Genomic DNA, 6,981 nt, shown 5'->3' on the forward strand with positions numbered 1-6,981 from the left:
ATTTAAACACTAATGTATGTGACCCGTCAAAAAGGACGGTTGAATATGATACGTATACACACGCACACCCTCTCAACATAGTATGACTACGCCCTCTCCCCCTACGCTAGATACAGTGAGAGACCGCGTAGTTACGCGTCTAGCAATACTGTTGAGCGTGACTGGAAATTTCATATATATATATATATATATATATATATATATATATATATATATATATATATATATATATATACATATATGTATATATATCTATATATATCTATATCTATATACATATAATATATATATATATATATATATGCATATATATATATATATATATATATATATATATATATATATATATATATCCAGACATATCATATAGGCGAGTTGTTAGTTCAGTAGCCATTATCTGGCCCTCCCTGGTCCTACCATGATAGAGACGGGCCTTGGACGCTGATCCTATGGATATATGGTCAGTCTCTAGGGCATTATCCTGCGACTTGCTTCTGCCAATCATGATAGACCTTTAAACCTTTAAAGCTTTAAACTGTTGGTAAAATACACAATAAATTGGTCTATTAACAAATTACATCTTTCTCTAGTATATTTACAGTACATGGATAAGTATGTGCAGATTTATGAACATGGAATTAAAGGACAGATGAAGGATAGGAAGGACAAAGTTAAGGTGCAATGAGGAATTATTGAATGACATGAAGGAAAAAGGGTTTATGAGAACAAGATGTACACGACAGAGGAACATGGAGAAGGCTGACTAGAAACAGCGACCCCATATAGAAATGGGAAAAGATGAAGGCGAAGGCGAAGAAGAAGAAGAAAAAGAAAAAGGCGAAGAAGAAGAAAAATAAAAAGACAAAAAAGAAGAAGAAGAAGAAGAAGAAGAAGAAAAAGAAGAAGAAGAAGAAGAAAAATAAAAGGAAGAAGAAGAAAAAAAAGGAAGAAGAAGAAGAAAAATGAAAGGAAGAAGAAAAAAAGGATAAGAAGAAGAAGAAGAAAAATAAAAGGAAGAAGAACAAATAATGGATAAGAAGAAGAAGTATAAATATGTGCGGAACCGCATTGGATTTAGGTTTTTATTTATTTACTTCGGTGGGATTGATTGTTCAAGAAAATTTCATTCAAGTTATCAAATTGTCAAACAATTCTCCAAACAATTTTCACTGTTGAGAATTAAATTTCAGATAAGACTTGTTGTGAAGAGTCTTAAAACGATTCGAGTAATAATAATAATATTAATAATAATGATGATGATGATGATGATAAAAACAACAGCAACAACAACAACAAAAACAATAATAATAAAAATAATAATAATAATAATAATAATAATAATAATAATAATAATAATAATGATAATAATAAATTAAATTAAATTCTTGCAATTTCCTTGAAATTGGTAAAAAAAAATCTCATTCCAGAATCAACAAGAAATGAGTAAATGAAAAAAGCTTAATCAAAAAGTGACTATAAAAAAAAAAAGTCTATTTCTTTTAGCGATGCAGATTTGCACAGACTCGCAGCGGTGCCCTTTTAACTCGGAAAAGTTTCCTGATCGCTGATTGGTTGGACGAGATAATTCTAACCAATCAGCGATCAGGAAACTTTTCCGAGCTAAAAGGGCACCGCTGCAAGTCGGTGCAAATCTGTATCGCTAAAAGAAATGGACTATAGTAGGATCTATCATATATTCTAAGCATAAATAAAACGATGGACGATATTAACACTAAATATAATATAATAACCCCTAAGTAAGATATCGGAAAACCATAAGAGTTAAATTTATAAACAACAATAAAAAAATGAATAGAAAAACTTGAGAGAGAGAGAGAGAGAGAGAGAGAGAGAGAGAGAGAGAGAGAGAGAGAGAGAGAGAGAGGGGGGGGGGGGGGGGGCAAGCACTGAAGGTGCAGGTCACGGCCTCTTGCGGTAAGGTAGTCCGTAAGAGAGAGAGAGAGAGAGAGAGAGAGAGAGAGAGAGAGAGGAGAGAGAGAGAGAGAGAGGGGGGGGGGCAGGCAGGCAGTAGAAAGACATGCACTGAAGGTGCAGGTCACGGGCTCTTGCTCTAAGGCAGTCCGTAAAAGAGAGAGAGAGAGAGAGAGAGAGAGAGAGAGAGAGAGAGAGAGAGAGAGAGAGAGAGAGAGATAATAACTATAGTCAATTTTTTTTGTGAGGCATATTTGCACCGACTCGCAGGGGTGCCCTTTTAGCTCAGAAAAGTTCCCTGATTGCTGATTGGTTGGACAAGATAATTCTAACCAATCAGCGATCAGGAAACTTTTCCGAGCTAAAAGGGCACCGCTGCGAATCGGTGCAAATGCGCCTCATTAAAATAAATTGAGTATGCAACCCTTGGCCTACTGACCTCTGCAATATACTATAGCTACGGTTTCAAATGTAGGAACACCAAGGAGATCTGAACCATTAACTAAAAACTGATCACTTTTAAACCTTCATAACTCAATCATGGATAAAAAAAAAAAAAAAAAAAAAACAGGAAATTTAGTTAGGTCTCACATGTCACCAATAAATATACAGTATATAACAAAAAATTCTCCCTATAAATGTTTTACGTAAAGTCAAAAATATGCTACAATATTAATTTCTATAAATGCTTTTCTTTTTTTAATTTAATCAATGGATAAAATTGATTTTTAATAATGATTAAGTTCTTCATTCCCTCCGTCATCCCTACACTAAGGGGTCGATTGCCTCGTGCCTTCTATCAGAGGCATCCTCTTCTACCAAACCTCTTTTCTCCACATTTTGTTCCATCTTAAGGTACCCTGACACTTGCACGACTTTTTGCCACGAATTTGTCGTGGCCAGTCGTGACATTTTGTGGCACGAACTGGAAGATCAAAAAAAAAAAAAAAAAAAAAAAAAAAAAAAAAAAAAAACCTCAGAATCACAGCTGACTTATCCACATTGACACGAACTGGCACGACGAGTTCACGACGAGTTCACCCATAGTTTGCGCACTTCCCGCATCGTCCCGACGAGTTCACGAACAGTTCGCGCATAGTTCACGACCCGGTCACGAAATTTTGTCGTGACCAAAATTTTGAACATTTCAAAATTCTCGTCACGACATGCCACGATGTCACGACGGGTTTACGAACACTTCACACCAGTTCACGACTCCAGTCGTGCCAATGCGTGCCACAATTCCGTGCAAGTGTCAGCTTGGCTTCATCTCGCCATCTCATTCTCTGCCTCCCTCTCGATCTCCACATCCCCCTCCCCCCAGGTTCCTCCCAAGCCCTTCTCTCTCCCTCCCCCAACATCCATCCTCAACACATGCCCACATCACCTCAGTCGTAACACTCTTATCACCTATGTAATCTTTGCTACGCCTGCCATTCATATCATCATAATTTTCCGATCTTTCCAACAATTAAGCAACATTAAATTGCCGAAATATGTCCTTTATCTGTTAGCCTACTCTGAAAAAAAAAAAACGTCAGGTTCTTGAATAATCTGGGCACTGTCGCGCTTCAAACTATTCATTTGAAATGTTAAGAATAACCGTAAAATTCTTGGATACTCTTATATCCTTTAAAGAAAATTAGACATCTTACTAAATTTAATGATACTCTATATGCGGCTCTTACTGATTCGTTGACTTTCTCTTGTCAATGGTAAGATAGTGATGGAGTTATGGAACCCAGATGTCTAGCTCTTTATGAGCGGTCAGATGGACGGCGGGATGGAATGTTGGACATGAGGCCGGGAGCTGGGGCCTTGTAGGCCATTCGGAGCCTATGTGCAATTGAGGGGAGAACCCCCCACTAACGCTATGAAGTAAAATATGGAAGAAAAAAATATTCAAGTAGTTTTGTAGAAGAATAATAAGTGAGGGCAGCTAAGGGTAAAAGGGGTGCTGAAAAGGCTACACTAATGCCTATTATACACCCCGTGAGGGGCACTGTTAGTACTACCCCCTTCAGGAGTTTAGAGGTGTTGGCAATGATCTTTTCTTCCCAGTGAGCGATCATGTAAGGAGAATATTTCCAAAAGATTCACTGTCGACTGTATAACGTTCTGAGGTCAAGGTGATGAGTTAATCCCCGTGGTTCCCCTTAGGGTTGATTCGCGCTATCGGTCCGATCGCGTTCCGCTCTCGCTCCAGTCACGGTCCGGTCAAATATTGTTACATGATTTTAAATGGAAGCATTCACTCTGTCGTTCCGGTCCGCTCTCGCTCCAGTCTCGCTCCGGTCATGATAGAAAAAAATTCAATATGTACAATAACAGAGTAATGTTCATTGCGTAAATACATTTCCTAGTATCAGTGAACAATATTCCAATACAATTATGCTTTTTTCCTTATATTTATAATTTTTCCAAAACACTGATCGGACCGAGATTGTGAACACCCCAGTACCTAGACCAAACCGGGAGCGAACAGAGACTGGAGCGTGACCGGACCTATAGCGTGAATCAACCCTTAGAGACAACAAACAAAATCCACAATACCCCTTATTTCACCAAAGAGAATACCAAAAAGATACCCATAGGAGTCTCATTTGGTAACCTTGGTGATACCAAACGGATCTATAAAAAAAAAAAAAAAAAATAGTTCCCACTGCTCCCCTTTCGGGATACGGAATGGAAACAAACTAAAGCAACGATTCCATCTGGGAAAAGGATTTCAAAACTGAACCTAAATCCCCTTGGTTTCCCTGGATGATACTGAAGGGATCCACCGACAACTCTTGACATTCCAGGATCCCCCTTAGGAGGTATCACATAAATTTACAACTCGAACTATGTTCTCTAAGAATTCCATAAGGGGTCCCATAACCCCTGGCTCCTCTCTCATAGAGGACATTAAATTACCTCACGAACGAATTCTTCAACTTGGATCGTCCCCTTGAGATTACTAAGTCAATTCACAATAGATACTTGGAGGTATTATTATTTCCGAAAAATAGATATCACCCATAACTCGCCTAAATAGACAAGAAATAAATTCACCTTTGAACCAGCCCACACCTTCCGTGGATCCCTTTGAAGCAATTTATGGATTCACGATAGAAACCATTTATGGCTCCCCCTACACGGTCGCCAAAAACTCATTATGGATCCGAATGAATTCATGAGAGAACCTCCAGCCACCCTACAGTTTCCCTTGCAATTCAGAAAACACATTCACGATTGAAGTCCCAATATAACACGATGCCTTTGGGACAAGAAAGGCGTGGGTGGCTGCCAAAATGACTCCAAGAAGAAGCCTCCAAACTTCGGAGCCCGAGGAATCGTTTAGATGCCAGAAAGCTCTATTAAACCTATTCCAAAGCTATTTATTTCCCATTAGAATCACTGAGAAACAAAACTTTACCCACTCCCTGCCTCCCCCCTCCATTCCTCCCTCCTTCAGAGCTATTTATTTCCCATTAGAAACAAAACTTCACCCCCCTCCCATTCCCCACTATCCCATTCAGATGGATATACATGAGTTTGCCCAGTCATTCCTTGAGGACTCGCGGGAGCCATCTGTTCTGGAATTAGCCACTTAATCTCCTTTCGTTCGCTGCCTTCGTCTTGAAAACTGACGCCCTTTTCCTCGAAGCGGGGAAGAGTAAGGATACATTGATAAGAATAAGGATACATTAATAAACGTAAGGATACATTGAGGAGTAAGCATACATTAATAAGTATAAGGATACATTGGTAAGAGTAAGGATGCATTAATATGCGTAAGGATACATTGGTAAGTGTAAGGATACATTGATAAGAGTAAGAATATATTGATACAGAGTACGGATGCCTCGATATGAGTAAGGATAAATTAATAAGTGAGGATACATTGATAAGAGTAAGGATACATTGGTAAATGTAAGGATACATTGATAGGTATAAGGATATTTAGCTGAAAGGTATCGTTGCAGGTTTATTCGTAGAATAAATGACTGTTTTTCTCTATTTTATATTTCATCCAAATTTCGCAGGTTTTTTCTTCTTTTGAAACACATAATACATATTGTTATCATTTTTAAGCGCTTCTCTCTCTCTCTCTCTCTCTCTCTCTCTCTCTCTCCTCTCTCTCTCTCTCTCTCTCTCTCTCTCTCTCTCTCTCTCTCTTTGTATATATCTATATAAACATATATATATATATATATATATATATATATATATATATATATATATATATATATACACAGTATATTTACAAACATAACATATATATATATATATATATATATATATATATTTATATGTACATAAATATGTATATATACAATATATATATATATATATATATATATATATATATATATATATATATATATATGAATGTACCCTCAAGCAAGAGAACTCTAACCCAAAGACAGTGGAAGACCATGATACAGAGGCTATGGCACTACCCAAGACTAGAGAACAATGGTTTGATTTTGGAGTGTCCTTCTCCTAGAGGAGCTGCTTACCAAAGCTAAAGAGTCTCTTCTACCCATACCTAGAGGAAAGTGGCCACTGAATAATGAAAGTGCAGTAACCCCTTGAGTGAAGAATAATTGTTTGGTAATCACAGTGTTGTCAGGTGTATGACGACAGAGGAGAATATGTAAAGAATCGGCCAGACTATTCGGTGTATGTGTAGGCAAAAGAAAAAGGAACCGTAACCAGAGAGAAGAATCCAATGTAGGACTGTCTGGCCAGTCAAAGGGCCCCATAACTCTCTAGCGGTAGTATCTCAACGGGTGGCTGGTGCCCTAGCCAACCTAGTAGTAGTAGTAGTAGTAGTAGTAGTAGTAGTAGTACTCATTAATATCACTATTTTATCATATTATCAATATCATTGTTATTATTACTATCATCATTATTACTGATATTTTTCAAAATTTAATAGCCATAAAAATATGAGTTTATATTTCATTATTATTATTATTATTATTATTATTATTATTATTATTATTATTGTTGTTGTTGTTGTTGTTGCTGTTGTTGTTGTTGTTACTTAAATAATGCTAA

The sequence above is a fragment of the Palaemon carinicauda genome, chromosome 39 (genome assembly GCF_036898095.1).
Source record: "Palaemon carinicauda isolate YSFRI2023 chromosome 39, ASM3689809v2, whole genome shotgun sequence".
Taxonomy (NCBI): Eukaryota; Metazoa; Arthropoda; class Malacostraca; order Decapoda; family Palaemonidae; genus Palaemon; species Palaemon carinicauda.